We start from the raw sequence: 12,991 nt of genomic DNA on the forward strand, positions 1-12,991 counted from the left end.
TGATTCCCAGTGGCTGCGAAACTTTCGTATGCATAGGGCCACTTTCATGGAACTTTGTGACTTGCTTTCCCCTGCCCTGAAACGCCAGAATACCAAGATGAGAGCAGCCCTCACAGTTGAGAAGCGAGTGGTGATAGCCCTGTGGAAGCTTGCAACGCCAGACAGCTCCTGGTCAGTTGGGAATCAATTTGGAGTGGGCAAATCTACTGTGGGGGCTGCTGTGATGCAAGTAGCCAAAGCAATCACTGAGCTGCTGCTACCAAAGGTAGTGACTCTGGGACACGTGCAGGTCATATTGGATGGCTTTGCTGCAATGGGATTCCCTAACTGTGGTGGGGAGATAGATGGAACCCATATCCCTATCTTGGCACCGGAGCATCAGGGCAGCCAGTACATACACTGCAAAGGGTACTTTTCAGTGGTGCTGCAAGCACTGGTGGATCACAAGGGACGTTTCACCAACATCAGCATGGGATGGCCGGGAAGGGTTCATGACGCTCGCATCTTCAGGAACACTACTCTGTTTAAACGGCTGCAGCAAGGGATTTACTTCCCAGACCAGAAAATAACAGTTGGGGATGTTGAAATTCCTACAGTTATCCTTGGAGACCCAGCCTACCCCTTAATGCCATGGCTCATGAAGCCATACACAGGCAGCCTGGACAGTAGTCAGGAGCTGTTCAACTATAGGCTGAGCAAGTGCAGAATGGTGGTAGAATGTGCATTTGGACGTTTAAAGGGATGCTGGCGCACTTTACTGACTCGCTCAGACCTTAGCCAAGCCAATATTCCCATTGTTATTGCTGCTTGATGTGTGCTCTACAATCTCTGTGAGAGTAAGGGGGAGACATTTATGGCGGGGTGGGAGGTTGAGGCAAATCGCCTGGCCGCTGATTATGCGCAGCCAGACACTAGGGCAGTTAGAAGAGCACACCAGGAAGCGCTGCGCATCAGAGAAGCTTTGAAAACCAGTTTTATGACTGGCCAGGCTACGGTGTGAAAGTTCTGTTTGTTTCTCCTTGATGAAAACCTGTCCCCTTGATTGACTCATTCCCTGTAAGCCACCCACCCTCCCCCTTCGATCACAGCTTGCTTTCAAAGGAAATAAAGTCACTATCATTTAAAAACCATGTATTCTTTATTAATTGATTATAAAAATAGGGAGAGAATTGACAAGGTAGCTTGGGTGGGGGAGGGGAGGAGGGAAAGAAGGAAAAGACCACTTCAAAACTTGTTGAATGACAGCCTTTTGCTTGGGCTGTCCACTGGGGTGGAGTGGCAAGGTGCATGGAGCCTCCCCCCCTCCCGCGTTCTTGGGCGTCTGGGTGAGGAGGATGTGGAACATGGGGAGGGGGGAGGGCGGTTATACAGGGGCTGCAGCAGCATTCTGTGATCCTGCTGCTGTTCCTGAAGCTCCACCAGATGCCGGAGCGTGTCCGTTTGATCCCGCAGTAGCTGCAGCGTTGCATCCTGCCTCTTCTGATCTTCCTGCCACCACCTCTCATCTCGAGCGTCCCTGCTGTCCTCACATTCATCCCTCCTGTCCTCACGTTTGTCAGCTTCTTTCCTGTACTGTGATACTGTATCCTTCCACTCATTCAATCGAGCTCTTTCACTGCGGGTCGACTGCATTATCTCAGAGAACATTTCATCTCACGTGCGTTTTTTTCGCCACCTTATCTAAGATAGCCTTCAGGATGGAGGAGGGACGCTTCAAAAATTTGCAGCTGTGGGAGGGAAAAAGAGGGAGAGAAGTATTTAAAAAGATACATTTTACAGAACAATGTGTATACTCTTTCACGGTGAACAACACTATTCACATTACATAGCACATGTGATTTCGGTACAAGGTTACATTTTGCATCTTAATATTGAGTGCCTGAGGCTTTGGTGTTAGAGATCACAGATGCAGGGCCGGGCAAGAGAATTTGGCTTGCATGCGGCCATGGTAAGCCATTGTCTTTCGGCTTCTGCAACCTTCATAAAAGCAGCGCCCTCCTTTCCCATACCAAGCAAAGCCCGTTGAGTGCTGCGGTTTTCATGTTAACGTTCAGCAGCAGAAACCAAAATAATCCCCTCTCCATCCAATTCTCTGGTATGATCACTTTACCCCTCCCCCCACCGCGTGGCTGGTATCAGGGAAGATCCCTGCTAGCCAAACGCGAACAGCTCAGTGCCAATGCCCCCCGCCCCACCACTTGGCTAACTGCAGGGAAGGATTTCTTTTCAGCCACAGGCAAACGGCCCCGTAAGAACAGCCACCTCTGTCCCCTTAATTAAATTCCCGTATTTCAACCATGTTACCATGAACGATATCACTCTCCCGAGGATAACTCAGCGAGATAAAGAACGGATGTTGCTTGAATGCCAGCAAATACCGGGACCGTACGCTGCCATGCTTTGCCATGCAATGATATCCGATTACTTGCTACTAGCCTGGTGTGGTAAAGTGTCCTACCATGGAGGACGGAATAAGGCTGCCCTGCCCAGAAACCTTCTGCAAAGGCTTTTGGAGTGCCTTCAGGAGAGCTTCATGAAGCTCCATCCCCAGACACGTTAACAGACTTTTCCAGTAGCTGTATTGGCTGCGAATGCATCCCAAGTCCTCAGGGCAAATTAATCATTAAAAAACGTTTGCTTTTAAACCATGTTTTATATTTACAAAGGTACACTCACCAGAGGTGCCTTCTGTGGCTTCCTGGTGCGGGATACTGCCTTGGGAGGGTTGGGAGGCTACTTCAGTCAGGCTGAGAAAAAGATCCTGGCTGTTGGGGAGAACGGTGTGCTGTGTGCTCTCTGCAAGTTCATCCTTCCTCCTCTTCATCATCTTCCCCGTCCGCAAAATCCTCAGGCATGGCTGAGATTACCCCCTGCTCGGAACCCCCGGTCAGGGGTGGGGTAGTGGTGGTGGCCCCCCCTAGAATTGCATGCAGCTCATTGTAGAAGCGGCATGTCTGTGGCTCTGCACTGGACTGTCCGTTTGCTGCTTTGGTTTTTCTGGTACACTTGTCTGAGCTCCTTAACTTTCACGCGGCACTGTAGTGAGTCCCTGTTGTGTCCTCTCTCCATCATGCCCTTGGAGACTTTTACAAATGTTTTGGCATTCTGTCTTTTGGAACGTAGTTCTGCTAGTCCTATCCCCATACAGCGATCAGATCCAGTACCTCCCGTACGATCCATGCTGGAGCTCTTTTTCGATTCTCGGACTGCATGGTTACCTGTGCTGATGAGCTCTGCATGGTCACCTGTGCTGATCAGCTCTCCAGGCTGGGCAAACAGGAAATGAAATTCAAAAGTTCCCGGGGCTTTTCCTGTCTACCTGGCCAGTGCATCTGAGTTCAGATTGCAGTCCAGAGCGGTCACAATGGTGCACTGTGGGATAGCTCCCAGAGGCCAATATCATCAAATTGCATCCACACTAACCCTAATTCGAACCGGTAATGTCGATTTCAGCACTGCTCCCCTCGTCGGGGAGGAGTACAGAAATTGATTTTAAGAGTCTTTTATGTCGAAGTAAATGGCTTCGTTGTGTGGACGGGTGCAGGGTTAATTCGATTTAGCGCTGCTAAATTCGACCTAAAATCATAGTGTAGACCAGGCCTTAGAGAGACAGATAAAATGAGTCTGCTCTACAGCCTTAACTAACAGTGAGTTGGCTTTTAGTTTATGCAGTAGAGGCTCATGTATTAAGCTCCAGACGTCCCAGGTTCGATCCTGCCTGCTGACGACCAGGGTCTGTCGGCATTACAAGTGGAGGCTTGTCCGGGATTTCAACTGGGAAGTCTCTGAAGCTTGGGGATGCGCTTCCTCAGCTAGGGGAAGTATGTAACCCACACACCTTCTGGGTGTGGTGTTCTGTCCCATCTAGTGGTATCGAGACCACTTCGAGAGAGAGAGAAAATGAATCCGCTCTACAGCCTTAGCTAACAGCGAGTTGGCTTTTAGCTCATACTGTAGAGGCTTATGCACTAAGCTCCAGAGGTCCCAGGTTTGATCCCACCTGCAAAAAAACAGGGTCTGGTATCGGTGTTACACAGACACGGGACAAGTAGTGACTGAATATTTGGTATTTTGCTATTTTTAAAGGAGTTTTGCATATTGCACACTATATCAGTTAAATACAATTTGTAAGTTCTATAACAGCCTGGATTTACACACAGGTTAAGGTGCTTTATATAGTTCAGACACTGGCATTATCCTCCTCAAGGAATTGAGGAATATATTTTTTGTAGTTCTGGAGCCTTTCATATTTAATATCACTAGTTAAAATCCATCCCAGACTGGTAAAGATTTAAAGGTGTTACCATATGGTAGCTTATAAGAATATAAGAGCAGCCATACTAGGTCAGACCAAAGATCCATCTAGCCAAGTGTCCCGTCTTCCAACACTGGCCAATGCCAGATGCCCCAGAGGGAATGAACAGAACAAGTAATCATCAAGTGATCCAGTATTTTATGTGAAAGTAGTTTCTGGTTTCAGTAAAATTCATAGTGAATAAGCATCTGCATATTAAACTATTACAACTACTATCACCACAACTGGCATGTTTGTTTGCAATCTCAAAGAGGACAAGGAGTAAATGGGTATGGAAATTGATAAGTTTCTCATTCCCTTCAGTTCAGGGTTGAGGTACCATGTAGATGAAGCTCGCATTGCTTCTGCTTGAGTGATTACCTGCCCTGTGGAAAAACTAGAGAACTTTAGGCTGTAGGGTAGTCAATAAAAATAATATTTTAGAGGCCATTTCTTAGGGCCAGATAATGTGAGAGGGGAAAAAAAAGATAGATTTCCTACACATGAAATAGTGACTGCTAGGAAGAGTCTTAATTTAGCACCACAAGCACTTTGGATCTGGGAGGCATTGTTTAAGTGAGGGGATTTTCACTGATGGGAACATTTCAGGAAAATGTGAGATGAATGATTCTGTAGAGGTGTTTGCAATTTGTACTATGAAAAGGAGAACATAGGCTGAGTGGTTTATAGGTGTACCTGTTGCACTTTCAGAACATTTTGTGGACAAGAGAAGGCTACTTTATATTTATATTTGAAGTAATGGAAGGGTCTACTGTATAATTTGGTGACATTTTGAGTATTTTAGATCAAACAGATTTGAATTTATTCATAGATCCAATCACGAATAAAGCAATAGTCTTTGTTGTCAGTGACGTATCTTGGGGAAATGCTAAACAAATATGTTATGCATGCAGTACAAATATAGAAGTAAATATATGAAGGAAGGTAGGTAAATGATATATTGGAGTTCAGGAGCACAAATTATCCAAAAATCTTAAAGAGAACTGATTCTTGATCATGTTGGCTAAAAGAAATTCTGGTAATATCCATGTGTTTTATAAATGCATAAGTGTATTATGTTAGGAGACATAATGCCTGTGCATTCTTATCTTCTCTGAAGGGGAGTAAAATGCAACAATGTTTCTTATTTCACTTCCATGCTTTTGTGACTTTAATAACATCTCACTGGCAAAATAAATCACTTATTACTGCATTCTACTTGCAACCCCACAAAAGAGCAATTCAAAGTTCAGGAATTAAAATAATTCAAACCCTTTTATGGCTGCAGTTGGGGATTATTTTTCATTTGAGGACTACAGAATATCCCTGAGGCATGCTGCAGCAAGAACCCTGATTATCATTATCATTAAGATTGAAAATCCCAGAGTTCTAATAAATGTAAGGATCCTATTTATTTTATTCAGGTCTACTTTAATTTGTTTGTCAAATGCACAGTTTTTCAGTAACTCATTTTAGTCTTACTGGGTGTGAAATTCAAGGTTTTACAGCAAAATATGACTATCTCAGTCATGCCAAACTGATTAGCTACTGGAGTCACAGCGTGAACAGTTTTGGGCCATTGTTAGTGAAGGACAACCAGTGACCAAGACAGCACTCCAGTCAGCACTTAATGTAAATGACACAGCAGCCTGGTCCATTTCTACAGCAGTGGTCATGCGATGAGTGTTATGGTTACACTTACCTCACTTCCCTAAGGAAGTACAGACAACATTGGAGGACCTCCCCCTTCAAAGGCACTAAATTGTTTGCCAAGAAAATTGATGCCTCTTTCCATATGCTCAAGTATTCCAGGGCCACTCTTCGGTCATTAGTCATTGTACACCTGGGCAAAAAAGAAAATGATGTCCTCAATCTCAGCATAAGTCCTGACAATACATTTTTCCAAATGAACGCTATTATGAGCCTCAAAGGAAAAAAATCCAGATTTTCCAAATGTAAACCATCAGGCCCCCAGTCTTTCTCTTCACAACCATCTACCTCAAAACATCAGTTAGGCATCTTGGTCAGAGCACCGACAGATGACTCCACTCAACACCAACTGCAGCTGATCAACCCATTGCATCCATTTGGGTACTGTCTTGCTTTGTTCCACAACAACTGGTAATGAAATAACATCTGACTGATATCATCCACAATGGGTATTCCATCCACTTCACCTCCCTCCCATCCCACCCCCAACACCCTTTCCTGTCCCTCTTCAGGGACCCTTCTCACGAGAGTTTATTATGGAAAGAAATAGATCACCTCCTCTGGCTAGGAGCCGTAGAGCCAGTACCTCAGCACCTATGAGGTTAAGGGTTTAATCTTGTTATTTCCAGATACCCAAGAAGAAGGGAGGTTGGAGACCCATACTGGAACTTAGAGCACTGAACAAATTTGACAAAGCTCAAAAATACAGGATGGTCACACTAGCAGCGATTATTCCATCTTTGGACTAGGGAGATTGGTTTTTGGTCCTCGACCTGCAGGATGCCTATTTCCACATATCGATATTACCTTCCCACAGAAAGTTCCTTAGAGTTACCCTGGGCCAAGACCATTACCAATACAGAGTGCTCCCCTTGGCCTCTCATCAGCTCCAAGAGAATTCTCCAGCGTCCTCTCTGTAGTGGCGGTGCACCTACATTCCCAGGAGATTATGATTTATCCTTACCTGGACGATTGTCTCCTCACAGCCCGCTCCTTCAACAACGCCCTCTGGGTCACTCAGATTGCTGTAGACTTGTTCACAGAGCGGGGCTTGCAGATCAACATCCAAAAATCGACATTCACCCCTGTACAGCACCTAGAGCTCATAGAAGCCAATCTCAACTCATTAAAGGTGAGAGTGCTTCTGCTACAGCACAGGTTCCACACCTTGGCCACAGTCAGAGAGGAAGTACAAACCTGCCCTCATAACAGGCAGACACTGCCTCCAACTTCTGGTGCTGCAGGCACATCCATGATATCTCATCCCAGGCCTCACATGAGGTGCCTCAAGATATGGTTAAGCTCAGTCTACAGGCTGAACAAAGAGACTAGACAAACCTCTATCACTGAACACCAAAGTCAAACACTCCCTGGACTGGTGGAAAGACCCAGCGAATGTCTGCACGGGGATCCCCGTCTTCAAACATCCCCATTGTTGCTTCTCACCACCGATACATCCCTCATAAGGTGGGGCACACATCTCAAAAATCTTATGACAGAGGGCAAGTGATCATCCACAGAGATATCTCTTCACATCAACCTCCTCGAACTCAGCAGTCAGGAATGCCTGCACCGACTTCCTTCCACTAATCAAAGGTACACACACACAAGGGTCTTAACAGACAACATAGCATGCATGTACTACATAAATCACCAGGGAGGCACCAGATTGCCCTCCCTTTTGTGCAGAAGTACTAAAGCTATGGAACTGGTGCATTTCCCACAGCATCACAATATCAGCAGCCTACCTTCCAGGAGTACAAAACATGATAGACAGTCTGAGACGCAAGCTCCTACATGATCATGAATGGGAGAGAAACTCAAAACTACAAAACATATTTAGATGGTGGGGATAAACCTGTTTGCCACTTACTGGAACAAGAAATGCCCATTCTACTGCTCCAGGATAGGATTAGGGCAACACTCCTTAAGGGATGCTCCCCTTTTTCTGTGGGAAAAGGACCTTCACTATGCCTTTACCCCATTCCCTCTACTATTGAAAGTCCTATTAAAAATAAAAAGTGAATGCACCTTCATGGTTGAGAAAGACATGGTACCCTTACCTGTCACAACTGGCATGTATCTGCCAATCTCTCTCCAACCCACTCCAGACCTCCTGTCGCAGAACAAAGGACACACTCTCCATCCCAACCTGTGGATTATCCAGCTCAAGGCCTGGCTTCTTCATGGTTCCAGCAGATAGAAAAAGCCTGCTCTGAGGAGGTACAGGAAGTGTTACTATGCAGTAGAAAATGTCATTTACCTGCCTAAGTGGGCCAGGTTTCAGGTTTGGTATAATTCCCGACAAATTTCCCCAACATCTGCTACTCTCCCAATGGTCTTAGATCATATACTGCCTCTCAAGAAATCAGGACTAGCTTCTAGCTCACTCAGAGTTCATCCTGCGGCCATAGCAGCCTTCCATCAAAAAAATAGAGGGATATTCAGTGCTTTCACACCCAACCACAAAACAGTTCCTCAGGGTATAGTAAACCTTTTCCCCCAACCCAGACATCCTACCCCAGCATGGGACCTAAACTTAGAGCCTAACTAGGCCACCTTTCAAACCCATGGCTACTTGTTCACTCACATACCTCTTGGTGATCATCTTGGCAAGAAGAAAAGGGGAAATAGCGGCACTGATGGCACAGCCCCCTTATACAATATTTTTTTTGGGCAAAGTTTCTCTCATCCAAAGTTCATCCCCAAAGTGACCTCATATTTTCACATAAACCATCTGATTCACCTTCCAATCTTTTACCCTGAGTTTCACCCTGATAGCAGGAAAGCTAAACTGCACATAGTAGACATTCGGAGAGCCCTGGCCATTTATTTGGACAGGACAAAGGCCTTTAGGAAATCATCTAAACTTTTCCTTTCCATTGCAGAAAGGTCTAAAGGCACAGTGATATTATATGACTCCTCAAATGGGTCTCAGCTGTGTTTGATACAGTTTATCAGGTTTGTAACATAGTATCTCAATCCGGAATCCAAACACATTCCACAAGGTCGGTTTTCTCCTTTGTCGCCTTCCTCAAGAATGTCTCTATATTGGAGATCTGCAGGTCAGCAATCTGGGTGTCTACGCATAGCTTCGCAGAACATTATGAGATTACCAGAGACTCTGCTTCCGACGCCTTCTTTGGCTCTGCAGTATTGTCATCCATAACAGACTATACTCCGAAGCCCAGCCTCCTATTAGGGTTACTGCTTGGGAGTCACTTACAGTGGAGCACCCATAGGGACACTACTCGAAGAAGTTACTCATGCAGCAATGATGGTTCTTCAAAATGTGTATCCCTATGGGTGCTTCCCGACCCACCCTCCTCCCCTCTACTTTGGAGTTCTTGTCAAGAGAAGGAACTGGCGGGCGGGGGCATGGTTTCATCCACATGTGCTGGTTAGCCTTGTGGCATAGCACAATGCAGGGAACAGTGCATGTGCAGGCTGAACAGACACTGCTACCAAAGTTCTCCTATCAGCAGCACAGGGATGCAAGCGCAGCAACAGCGGAGTACCCGTAGCAGGACACATGTCAAAGAACCATCATTTTCGCAAAAGGTGAGTAACTTCTTCTTAACACGTTTATGGTAGTACCTAAGGGCCAACCAAGAATGTGCCCCATTGTGGTAGCCCTTATATAAACAGAGTTGTAGATGGCCCCTTCCCTGATGAGTTTTAATCTAAAGAGCCAAGACAGATGCAGTGTGGGGCAAAGGTCCGAACACAAGCAGAGGGAGCAATCTGAGGGCAGCAAATGGCATATCTATGGTATGCAGTATCTGAATACAGTATTTATAGAGTGAAATAAGCAATTGACGACTTTAAGGATATTTGTGGTTAAATTAATTTTGAATACTGTTGTTGCATGTGTTTATTGCCCTTAGTTTTTGCTGAATATATCTGCTACATATTCTTATCTCTAAAGGAACTGTTGTCACATCTTCTTAAAACCTACAGTACTGTATGTTGGCTCTGTAGTGACCTTTATTATAGCAGTGTATTTGCATGATTGTCAAAAGGCTTGGCTGAGAGAGATCTCTTGTGAAGTTAGTACAGTGGATTATATTTTCAAATCTCTGCTTCGTAATATGCAGAAAGATGTGATCTTGACTTTTTAAATCTAATAATTTGCATCAATCAGTTGATGGTATTTTAAAAGGAAAAATAAATTGCATCATGTTTATGGACTGATCAGCCCACATCATTTTTAGTTGCAGAGAAATATCTGAAGAGGAGAGAAATACACCATTAATTTTGTATGCAAGTAAGGTACTACTTTGTTATTTTAGATAACATCGTAAGATGGTGGTCATGTAAATTGCTGTTAGAATAGAGTTCTATATTTAGTTTACAGTTCAAAATCAATTTGTTTGGAGTTCAGAATCAGATTTTCAGTATAAGATTATTGATGGAAGAGGCAAAGGTATTTAATCAGCCTCACTTCATGTACTTCATTTAAATCTGCTTAGGCTGTCATATGAATTGATGATGCTTGATACAGATTTTCAAGCTCACCTAGATGGATTACCATGGTAAATATTTAATTGGAAGTGGAATGCACATTGAAGACAGGTCATTTAGATCCAGAGTGTGTGAATGACAATTGTATTTGTACACTGTGATTCCTGAACATCTCTGCCGAGAAGAATAGTAGTGACTGTAAGAGCAAGATGAAGATTGGTGGCAGATGGTTGGCGATCTGAAGTATGGTACTTATTGCATTGTTTAGAGGTTCAGAAAGCATTTTTACTGAATTGTAACAATGTGGATTAACACTGGTAGTGGTTATCATCTTTAGTGCACTGGTAAAGAAGTTTTAAGGAAGAATATTAAAATTTTTAATAAAAAGATGGTTGTGAAATCATCTGACGTATCACTAGTTTCAAAGTGAGAGTATTCAACTTCATTCTACTAAAACTACTCATACTCTGAGGTAAAATAGAAGCCCTTTTTCGAATAAGATTTGTAGGAGACATAATACTGAGGACATAAAAACTTAAGCAAATGGAAAATTAGGACAACCTTTGTACTGTAAATTGGAAATATTAATGAATATCCTTTGTGACAGGGTCAGGCCAGAGGGCTACAGGAGAGTGATAGAAGGTTGATATATTAGCCCCAGATTAAGCAGGTCCCTTTTCCCGGAGAAAGATAATGGGCTGTTCCAGAATAATCAGGAAGTTGCTGGAACCAATTATGGTAGGCAGACTAATTAGGACACCTGGAGCCAATTAAGAAGCTACTAGAATCAATTAGGACAGGCAGGCTAATCAGGGCACCTGGTTTATAAAGGACCTCATTTCAGTTAGTTAGGTGTGTGCGAGGACCTAGGAGAAAGAGGCACGCAAGGAGCTGAGAGTGAGAAAACTTACTGCTGGAGGACTGAGGAGTACAAGTGTCATCAGGAGGAAGGTCCTGCGGTGAGGAAACACTGTAGACAGCTGCGATCCACAGGGCCCTGGGCTGCAACCCGGAGTAGAGGGTGGTCCCAGGTTCCCACCAACACCCTATTGGATACAAGAAGAGTTGACCTGGACTGTGGGTCCCACCAAAGGGAAAGGTCCCTGGCCTGTCCCCTGACCCACTAGGTAGATCAGCAGAGACTACAGGGATTGTTCTCCTCCCTTTCCCCACGCTAGCCAGTGATCAGGTTAGCTGAGTGAACGGCAGGTTTGAGCCACTAGCAAAAGTGGCCAGACTGAGGGCTGCTGTGAATCTCTGAGGTGAGCAAATCTGCCAATAAGCGCAGGACCCACCAAGGCAGAGGAGGAACTTTGTCGCACCTTCTAACTATAGATTTATAACCTATTTAAACCATAGAGAGAGTATAAAAATACACAACTAATTATAGCATTTTGCAGTACTTCCTGCTGCTGAAAATATATTCAGTAACATGTTAATTTAAATACATAGTAAAATGTTGGACCTGCTGAAGACAGCAGTAGTTTTACTATTGACTTCAGTGGGGACAGGATTTGACCTCGGTATCTATACGTTTGTATTTAGAACAAGACAGCATTTGTTCTCTTACAAATAAATAAATCTTATAATTAGTTTTCTATTAACCAGTCTCTTTTTAACATTAAACAGGATTCCTATTATGTAGGTATTTATGAACTGCTTTATGTAATTTAAATGGATTAATTTATATATATATTTTAAATATGTTGACAGGTACATGCCATCTCTGCCAATTTCTACTAACATGTCAGGCAGATCAATGAAAATAAAATTTGAAAAGGTAAATTAATAGTCTTTAAGGCCCAAATTGGCAAATTACATAAGTATGCATCTGAGGACATTCATATTCATATAGGCAATTAAGCACATGCTTAAGTACCCGTAAATATAATGTGATGGATTCAGATTATTAATGAAGATGTTGAACAAAACCAGCCCCAGGACTGACCCCTGGGGTACTCCACTTGATATCATCTGCCAGCTAGACATCAAGACATTGATCACTACCCGTTGAGCCCGACGATCTAGCCGGCTTTCTATCCACTTTATAGTCCGTTCATCCAATCCATACTTCTTTAACTTGCTGGCAGGAATACTGTGGGAGACCGTATTAAAAGCTTTGCTAACGTCAAAGTATATTGTGTCCACCGCTTTCCCCATATCCATAGAGCTAGTTATCTCATCATAGAAAGCAATCAGGTTAGTCAGGCATGACTTGTCCTTGGTGAATCCACGTTTACTGTTCCTGATCACCATCCTCTCCTCCAAGTGCTTCAAAATGGATTCGTTGAGGACCTGCTCCATGATTTTGCCGGGGACTGAGGTGAGGCTGACTGGTCTGTAGTTCCCTGGATTCTCCTTCCCTTTTTTAAAGATGGTCACTATATTTACCTTTTTCCAAAAGTCTGGGATGTCACCTGATTGCCACGAGTTTTCAAAGATAATGGCCAATGGCTCTGCAGTCACATCAGCCAACTCCCTCAGCACCCTTGGATGCATTGCATCCGGTCCCACAGACTTGTG

At 44.1% G+C, this 12,991-nt stretch overlaps 2 protein-coding genes across 6 annotated transcripts in view; one reads left to right on the plus strand and one right to left on the minus strand.

Moving 5' to 3' along the window:
• Positions 1 to 12,991, minus strand: part of TTC8 (tetratricopeptide repeat domain 8) — a 92,166-nt gene that overhangs the window by 73,004 nt on the left and 6,171 nt on the right. For 3 of the 4 annotated variants that reach the window (XM_045015116.1, XM_045015119.1, XM_045015115.1), the window contains 2 exons: positions 11,380 to 11,514; positions 5,997 to 6,137 (listed from right to left, as the gene is read on the minus strand). The gene's annotated coding sequence lies outside the window, so the exon portion shown is untranslated. The remainder of the gene's footprint in view (positions 1 to 5,996; positions 6,138 to 11,379; positions 11,515 to 12,991) is intronic. The other variant, XM_045015117.1, reaches the window with a different exon arrangement.
• EML5 (EMAP like 5) overlaps positions 1 to 12,991 on the plus strand; it is a 337,324-nt gene that overhangs the window by 7,196 nt on the left and 317,137 nt on the right. The gene's annotated exons all lie outside the window — the stretch shown is intronic.

The sequence above is a fragment of the Mauremys mutica genome, chromosome 4 (assembly GCF_020497125.1).
Source record: "Mauremys mutica isolate MM-2020 ecotype Southern chromosome 4, ASM2049712v1, whole genome shotgun sequence".
Lineage (NCBI taxonomy): Eukaryota > Metazoa > Chordata > Testudines > Geoemydidae > Mauremys > Mauremys mutica.